The sequence below is a fragment of the Rattus norvegicus genome, chromosome 7, assembly GCF_021556685.1.
Source record: "Rattus norvegicus strain SHRSP/BbbUtx chromosome 7, alternate assembly SHRSP_T2T, whole genome shotgun sequence".
NCBI classification, from domain to species: domain Eukaryota; kingdom Metazoa; phylum Chordata; class Mammalia; order Rodentia; family Muridae; genus Rattus; species Rattus norvegicus.
Window position 1 is genome coordinate 120,636,086 of NC_141540.1, and position 8,958 is coordinate 120,645,043.

General features: G+C 52.6%; 1 protein-coding gene across 1 annotated transcript in view; it reads right to left on the bottom strand.

The window, feature by feature from the left end:
* Kcnj4 (potassium inwardly-rectifying channel, subfamily J, member 4) overlaps positions 1-4,347 on the bottom strand; it is a 30,900-nt gene extending 26,553 nt beyond the window's left edge. The window contains 1 exon segment of the mRNA NM_053870.3: positions 3,790-4,347. The gene's annotated coding sequence lies outside the window, so the exon portion shown is untranslated.
* Between the last annotated feature and the right edge of the window lie 4,611 nt (positions 4,348-8,958).

The window sequence follows — 8,958 nt, forward strand, 5'->3', positions numbered from 1 at the left end:
CAGCCATCTTTCTGTGGGTTCTCCCTTCGCCAAAGGATCTGCCTCAACCCCTCAGTACGGTTCGCTGTCAGGCTCCCGCACACCGTATATTCACACATGTCCTCCAATTCCCACGGATTCCAGAACGTACCAGATGCCTTCACACCTCTCTCTGCCTGCACCCTCTGTTCCCCACTGCCTGAAATGCCCTTGGTCTTTCTTTGCTGTCAGAGTCTTCTGGCTGTTTTCCAAGCCCAGTACCTATCCGTTCAATCGGCCCACACCCAGGGCCCACCTAGTCCCAGCCCTTAAGTATGGTTCTGATTTAAAGAGTTTGGAAATCAGACCAACCTGACTTCGAGAGCACTTAGAAACAGCATGACCTTGGCTGAGGTTCTGTTTAACTTTCCACAAACTGAGCGCTAACAGCTCGCTGTGCAAAGGCCACAAAGGCAGGTGGGTGCTGGCAGCAGGCGCTCACTGCTCTTCCACCAGTGCCCTCCGTAGCACTTAGGACCTTCGCTGTGCAGTGTCTGTTCTCCTTACCCTGCTGTGCCCTCAGGCAGACAGCCAGGACTGATGTTCCCTACCGTGTGTGTGTGTGTGTGTGTGTGTGTGTGTGTGTGTGTGTGTGTGTGTGGTGCGCACACGCACAGATTCCTGCCCTCCAGCAATAAGCATTCACTTGGCAGTTGACGGATGCCTGGTATCCCCAGCACAACTGTGTGGGTTGAAATCCGGCAGGACCGAGGGACAGCAGGTGATCTTCGGTTGTCCCCCCACCCCCCCACCAGTCCAGGGGCTTCCCTGGGAGTGGTGAGTGCAGGAGAAAGAGAGCAGAAAGTTGGAGGGGCGTGTAGAACCAAGGACCTGTTAGATCCAGCACAGCTGTCACCAGGCCACTAGGCGAAAGTCTGAGGGAGGGATGGGGCCACCTCGTGGAGCTTGGGCTTCACTGTGGGGTGATGCTGAGTCCCTGGAAGGCAGCTGGGGCAGGGGGAAGGGGAGGAGAGATAGGAGAGGAGTTCCAATCCAGGAGAGGGACACCAGGAAACAGAGTCCTTCCACCAATAAATAATCACCCCGGCAACCCTGGCCAGGTATTCTCCTTACTCTGGGTCTTGTTTTCTCCCTGGGTAAAGCCGGGGAATAAGAGTCATCCCCACTTTGAACAGAAGACTTGCCCCAGACCATGTCATGGTCCAGTAGCTTATGACCTGTTTGGTACGGGAGGTAGGAAGCTTAGCAGTGCGTGTGTGCATGCAAGTGTGTGTGTGTGTGTGTGTGTGTGTGTGTGTGTGTGTGTGTGTGTGGAAGGGGTTCTGGAGGAGAATGGTGGCTTCGGTGTTAGAACCCATGTGACCCTTTGGTAAGTTACTTATCTTCTCTGAACCAACTTCAGAGGCCTGGTGTGGAACGGGACGGGCCCCTCTAGCCTGGGAAGGCAGGTGGACCAGTCTTCATCCCATACAGAAACATGCCTTGACAGGGAGGCTTCGGTGGGGTGGGCAGGAATGGAACAGCTGATGTGCAACTCCACAGACACAGCCCATCAACTCAGCGTTCCAGGCCCTCAGAGTCAGCCACAGCCTGAGTCTCTACAAGAGCTCTGTGCTTCAGGCCCTATTGTTCCAGTGGGGAGACTGAGGCACAGGATTGTACTGAATGCTTCAATGGCCGGAGACCACTGCCCAGAGGGACAAGTGTCACTCACGCTGAAGTGCGTCTGTCTGCTCACTGTACCACAGGCCCCTATTTTATCTCCCAGCTGACCCCCAAACTTTGTGAAGCAGAGGCTATAGCTCTCCTCAATCCCGGATACAGGGAAAGACAGGTCCAGAGAGGAAATGGCTTCGGTTCAGTTGGAATAAACAAACGCAGAAGCTAGGACTGGAACTCAGTTCAACACCTACCCAGGATCTAAAGAAGGGTCATTCCGGGGCTGGGGATTTGGCTCAGTGGTAGAGCGCTTGCCTAGCAAACACAAGGCCCTGGGTTCAGTCTCCAGCTCCGAAAAAAAGAAAAAAAAAAAAAAGAGAGAGAGAGAGAAGGGTCATTCCAGGTTGGCAGAGAGCTCACTAACCCACCTACTCCAGGAGCCTGCCTGCTCAGACCTCCTGGGTCCCACAGTGGCCTGGACAGCCTGCACATAGAGCTGGGAAGAGTGAGGGCCAGGGAGAGCTGACAGGTTGGAGAGCTGGGGTTAGGAGTGCATTTAGAAATGGCAGTTGTAAGGGCTGGAGAGATGGCTCAGTGGTTAAGAGCACTGGCTGTTCTTCCAGAGGTCCTGAGTTCAATTCCCATGGTGCCTCACAATCAATCCAATACCCTCTTCTGAAGGTAGCTACAGTGTACTCCTATACATAAAATAAAATAAATGATTCTTAGAAATGGCAGTTGTCGGGGTTGGGGATTTAGCTCAATGGTAGAGCGTTTGCCTAGCAAGTGCAAGGCCCTGGGTTCGGTCCCCAGCTCCAAAAAAAAGAAAAGAAAAGAAAAGAAAAGAAATGGCAGTTGTCACTGAGTCCAGAGGGGGGTTTTGTTGTTGGTTGTTTTGGCTTAGAAAGTCTCTGAGAGTCCAACCAGCCTATTCCACAGATGAGGCAAACTGAGGCCACCCAGCTGTTTAGATAAGAAATCAGATCAGGACACAGCTGGGCTGCCTCAAAGGTCTACAGTCCCTACACCTCCAAGAGGAGAGGTCTAGAGCAGAACAAGGGCCTTTGGGGGGTCCAGAGAGCCAGCATCCATGCCCGGGACTGTAGGGGTCTCTCCCACCCTCAGTCCCCATCCTCACCCACCGCCCAGCACTCAGTCACCAGGGTGGAATATTTTAGCACCTATAGAAAAGCCGCCACAGACGGCAGTGGCAGCTGTTGCTAAGGAGATGCTCCCAAAATAGCCCCCCTCCGCCAACCTTTCCTGCTGCTGCTCCTGCTGTGGGGAGGGGAGGAGGCCAGGCAGTGAGGGGTGTCACATGAGCCCTGGCCCCAGGCTCACCCAACCTAGCCTCTGGTAGTATATGTGGCCACAGACCTGAGCAGCCAGCCACAGGTCGGTGGTGGGAACAGGAACTGGCCTTTGCCTGCCCATGGTCTCAGCACAGTCCTTATCTGGGGAAAAAGGTCGCCAGGTGAGCAGAGAAGGGAGGGAGAATCATCTACTTCCAAGACCCTCGGCACACCCACACCGCTCCTCTACACACCTCACCCAAGGTCCCAGCAGCTACACACATCCACTCCAGCATAGCATGAGCGCAGCAGCCCACACAGGCCTATCTAGATATGCATCCACACCAGAAAGACACACACAAGATGCCCAGTAAACACACACGCCAGGAATGAACATCACATATCACATGACACACCACACAGCCATAAATATACACATTCACATACACAGACTCACACATCCATCCAAACTGCACACACACGAAGGCCTGCCATGCCAGGCACACAGACGACACACCCATGCATCACACACACACACACACACGCACACACGCGCGCGCGCGCGCGCACACGCGCGCGCGCTCACGATGCAACCATCCAAACACACACCCAACACATGGCCCTGGAAGGGCATTCTGTACCAAATGGGCTCTGCCCAGGGGACAGGTCTTGGGCTTCAGACAACCTCCAAGAGTAAGAAGCTTGATCTGTTTAGTCAGAGTTGAGGGACAGGTGGGTAGGTGGGTGGAAGGTCATACCGTTGTGAATCCCTTTATACCTGGGGCACACAGAGTCTTACATCCCAGGAGAACTGTCCTGGGCTCTGTCCATGGGGAAGAAAAGGTAGGGGTGGACTCACCTGCAGGGTTGAAACCTCTAGGCATGGAAGGTTCTGAGACCAAGCTTCCCGGTGCAGCTGGCTGTCACAAAGGCTGCCCTTGGGGCTGGAGTGAGGGATAGGACCAGAACAGAGATGGGTATGGCCCTTGGCATGTGCAAGGCACTTTGTAGTTTGGCAGTTTCTTTTAAAGTTGGTGACTACTTCACACACTTGGTGAAAGCTACTCTGAGACATTGGTGGTACTGTCCCATTTCCCAGACTTGGAAAAGAGTGGGGACTTCAGAGAAGGTGCCTGTGGCCTGTCTTCCACTTGTCTGCACAGTTCTCTGTCAGAATGTCAGCCACCGAAGTCAGGGCCTGGCTTTGCCCACTTCACCCAGTGGTACTGGGACACTGCCTAGCCCTCCATCTCCCCACCTTGAAACCAGAGAAGGTATGCCCAGGAAGGTATCCAGCCGCAGCTGATGGCCACACTGAGGCTGGGATGAGTGGGAGTGGAGTTTGTCGGATGCCCGCACAAAGGACGGAAGGCCGCGTGGCTCCCCTCCTCACTTGGCCAGCCACGATCTCTCTCCTGCCTCGCTCTGTGGCTCGGCTCCAGAAATCCGGGCTCCAGGTCTTGGTTCGCGCCTCGTCACTCGGGAGACGCGGGGAGCGGCTTGCGGTTGCCGTGGGAACCTCGCCCCGGGCCAGGCCTTGCTCACGACTCCGGGCTCCAGGCTTGAGCTGTCGCGCGGACCACAGCGTTTGGGGTTTCGCAAAATGACACCTGTCCCTAGAGTAACTCTCCGTGTGTAGCGCACACACCTCAGAAGCACGGCGCGGTGATGTGCGTAAACCCGCATCCCCCGCCCCCGACCCCGCACAGTCGATTCGGAGCACTTCCAGCAGCTGAAACCTAACGCGCCAGGAAGGCGCTGCTGAACGGGAATCCGCCCTCTGAGGCTACACGGGTTCCGTGTTTCCTTTCAGGTCTGCTTTTCAAGCCCTCTTTGGGCCTCGGGATTCCTGCGAAGGTGATGGAGCAGTTCACACCTGATCTTTACCTGTTCCTTCGAAACACTTTGCTAACTTTGGCCCTGTCACCGTCCCCCGAATCAGTAAAATATACACAAAAGTTATGGACGGGAGAGATACAATAGTTTAAACGGGGCAGCTTCTCAGTTCGGCTGCTGAAGCGGAGACTCCCAACTCCTCTGCTAACCTGAATACCTTCTGTTCCAAATTCCCCTTGCGGAAGTCCTTTACAGAGCAGCACAGAGGCTCTGGGACAGTAGGCCATCACCTACCTCCTTACCCTTAGGCTTTTCCTTACTTCCAGGTCTTGAGACAAACTCCTACTACCCAAAACTCACGTACCTTGACACTTTTCCCTAATTACAATCCGGCTTGCAACTTTCTCAAACAAGATTTCTTACTCCATCCACTGGGTCTTGTAGTGTTGCGACTAATCTCTCCCTCCTCACTGGCCACCCAAAGAAATCCTGTAGGCTGTATAGATTTTTTTTTTTTTTTAAGTCCTCAGGGCGCCTGGCACTCAGCTGGTTTTCAATAAATATTCTTGGCGCTATAGCAGAAAGGAAGTTTCCCAACCTTGGCTGCCTGACCAGTAAATGCTAGCAGTCCTGGACCTGCCAGCCATTGAGCTTCTGGGATACCTGGGGCCCAGCTGCAGGGAGAGAAGGGCAGCTAGGAGCCCACCTCTGGCTGGGATGTTTGAAACCAGGCCACAGGGAACCCTTTGGTGAGGTCTCAGGAGCTTCCAGAATAGATTCTTCTTGTCTTCTGGGATTCTTCTGGGGATACAGCCCACACTCTGCAGGGTATTCAACACTGGGGTGAGATATAAGAAAGCTATAAGCCAGTAAGGGAAAAGAGAGACAAGAGTGTGTGTGTGTGTGTGTGTGTGTGTGTGTGTGTGTGTATGTGTACATGCACGTATCTTCTTTCTATAACTGAGCAACCTTATTCTTTCTCCCACAACTTGACCTTGAACATGCGAGCTGCTTAGGTAGTGAGAAGGAATGATCCTCACGTTTTTCTTTTTTTCTTTTTTTTCAGAGCTGGGGACCGAACCCAGGGCCTTGCGCTTCCTAGGCAAGCGCTCTACCACTGAGCTAAATCCCCAACCCCAATCCTCATGTTTTTAAGCTGAGGGAAATTTCCCCCTTGGCTTCACCTCAGCTTTTGGGGATGTGGAAACTGAGGCATGGAGGGTGAGGTACTCACTCCCATCTACCCAGTCTCAGGGGCTGATGGGAAAGGACGGCTGGAGGCAGGGGATAGGCTGGAATGAAGTGTCTCACCTAACCATGGGAATTTACTCCAGAAATTCTCTTTCTTTCTCTCTCTCTCGCTCTTTCTTTCTTTCTTTCTTTCTTTCTTTCTTATTGAGACAGGGTCTCAGAACTCAAGCCAATCCTCCTGCCTCAGTCTCCCAAGTGCTGGGATTACAGGTAGAAACCAGCACATCTGCTTTCCCTGGTGCTTTCAGATGCTCCACCTTGGAGATGGGATGGGTATGAGGAGCTCATTGGGTGAGAGAGAGACAGCACCTACCCCTGATGCAGGCCTGCGGCACAAGAAACAACTTGGACCCTTTATTTCTCCATCTGTGAAATGCAGACTTAGTATCTTAGGTAGTGAGTACCTTAGGAGCTTCAGGAAGACCTAACACCAAGATCACGGAAAAGCACTCAGTAGTTCTTTCTCCATGTCCCCCATTTAACAGACAGGCAAGCTGAGGCCCAGAGAAAGGGCATGCACAGGCTCACATAGCAGACCCTGGATATGGTCCAGGCCCTGCAGCCTCCCAGCCTGTTCTTTCCCTTCTGCCTCTGTGATGGTCACTTCTCAGGCCTTCCGACTGTGGCCAGTCCTCTCCACCCCACCAGTGTCTCCTGGAGGGAATTAAAGGGAGGGGGGAGGTTCAGTCCCTTCCCTGCCTCAGGCCTCACTGACAGCTGCACTGCTTCCCAGAAGGGCAGATGTGTCGCACATGCTTCTCTCTGGCTTGAGGAGGATGTGGGCGCGGGAAGGAGATGGCAGCTGGTTAAGCAGCCTCACCTGAGGGATTTAAATAGCCACTGCCTTCTGCAGGCATTGCTTGGCAGAGGCATGTAGGCAGGAAACTGAGGGCTGAGGGCCATTTATCTTCCCAGAGAGCCATGGTCCATGTACCTCACCTGTCTGACCTCAGGATCCATTGCCTGCCCCCCTGGGCTCTAAGACTGAACAGGGAGAAGCTGCCCAGCATGTCTGATGTGATGCCTAGCACCCTACGCATATGCAAATCTCCCACAGATGTGTAAACTCTTCGGCTCTCACCATGGGGAAACTCCTTGTCAGATGTCAATCTTTGCTGACACAGGGTTATCTACCTCTCCAGGCTGGGAATTCCAACCCAATCATGGCTGTGGCCAGATTGGAGCTGGGCCTTGGGCTCTAGGCTAACATGATGTCCTGTGTGATAATCAGAAATTATGGCACCTCCTTGGGCCCAGATTCTGTGTGAATGGCAGTGCCCTCCCTACCTGTGCACATTGTTGAGACAGTGACCCTCGAGCCTATGCTGTGTCATCTTGGGGCCTCTTCTCAGTGGGCACACTCGTGTATGTGTGTGTGTCTGTGTGTATGTCTGTGAGTGTGCATGTCTGTGTCTGTCTGTGTCTGTTTGTATGTATGTCTGTGTGTATGTCTGCATGTCTGTGTGTATGTCTGTGTGTGCATGTCTGTGTATGTCTGTATGTGTTTCTGTGTGTCTGTGTGTCTCTATGTGTCTGTATGTCCGTGTGTGCATGTCTGTGTATGTCTGTGTGTGTCTCTGTGTGTCTGTGTGTCTCTATGTGTCTGTGTCTGTGTGTTTGTATGTCTGTATGTCTGTGTGAGCATGTATGCACCTGTGCATGTTTTATACAAGCTTCCTCTGAGATTAAAACATTCCATCCTGTCTGGAAAAAGCTCCTTAAGCAGGAAGATAAACAACAACAACAACAAAATAGCTTCAGGAAGTCCCTGAAATTGACCATATTCCCTAGGCTCCTCCCTGCCACAGTAGGCAGAGAGAGCCCAGCTGCAGAGAAGACTCAGACAAGAAGAGCTGCCTGTAAGAGATGTAGACCAAATGAGACACTGGAAAGGAGATTCTCCAACCTGCTGAGCTGCCTGCAGCAGTGCAGTGAGCTCCAGGTTCCCAGCTTTGTGAGCTGTGTGTCACTCATGCTGGGTGGGCTCAGCTGTCTGAGTCATTTCTGCTCCTATAAGTAATCCCTCACCCATATTCCTGTAAGTAACTCCAACAAAACTCATTCATTCATGAAGTTGGACTTTGGTAGTATCTGTACTTTGGTCTGCCATTGGCTCCCATCTGGGATGAGCAGACAAGTGTGTTTCATCTCCCTAGGAAAGGTGTGTGTGCGTGTGTGTGTGTGCATGTGTGCATGTGTGTGTGTAGAATCACAGCAAGCCTGCCCAAGGTCCTCCATGATGCACTCCCTCAGGCCGAGTCTGTGCTACTGGTCACAAGCAAAACCTCCCAGGACTGCTTTATGCGGTGGGGGGATGGGGAGGTAGGGGGGTGTTAGTAATGGAGGCCACGGAAAGAGTTGGTGAACATGGTAGCAACAGATCTTCATCCTGCCAAAGCCTGTGCTGCAAGCAGTGTGAGTGGGAAGAGGCCTTTTTTTTTTTTTGTTCTTTTTTTGTTCTTTTTTTCGGAGCTGGGGACCGAACCCAGGGCCTTGCGCTTCCTAGGCAAGCGCTCTACCACTGAGCTAAATCCCCAACCCGAGGCCATTTCTTTAGGAAGAAATCAGCTGCAGTAGATCAGAGAGGCGGGATCAAGGAGAAAAGAGTAAGGCCCTTGGTTCATCAGTTCTAGAGACCTGTGCTAGAGGGGATGCTCTACACAACAATGGAGGCCTCCAGCTCACTAAAGATTTTTCCTACTCTATCCTGCTCGCCTCTCTGACATTTTTGGAGTTTTTTCTGGTTAGTGAAGTTCTTTCCAATGTCTTACCACATGAAGAAGAGGGGGACAGAAATGAAGGCAGCCGGGCATACGCTACACAGTCAACCTCTTTGACACCATTAGCATCTCCATTGTAAGGAAGTTAATATTGAAGCCCAGACAGGGGACTCAGGGTCCTCCTGTCTCCACAGCGGAAACTATCAACCAGGTTATTTCAG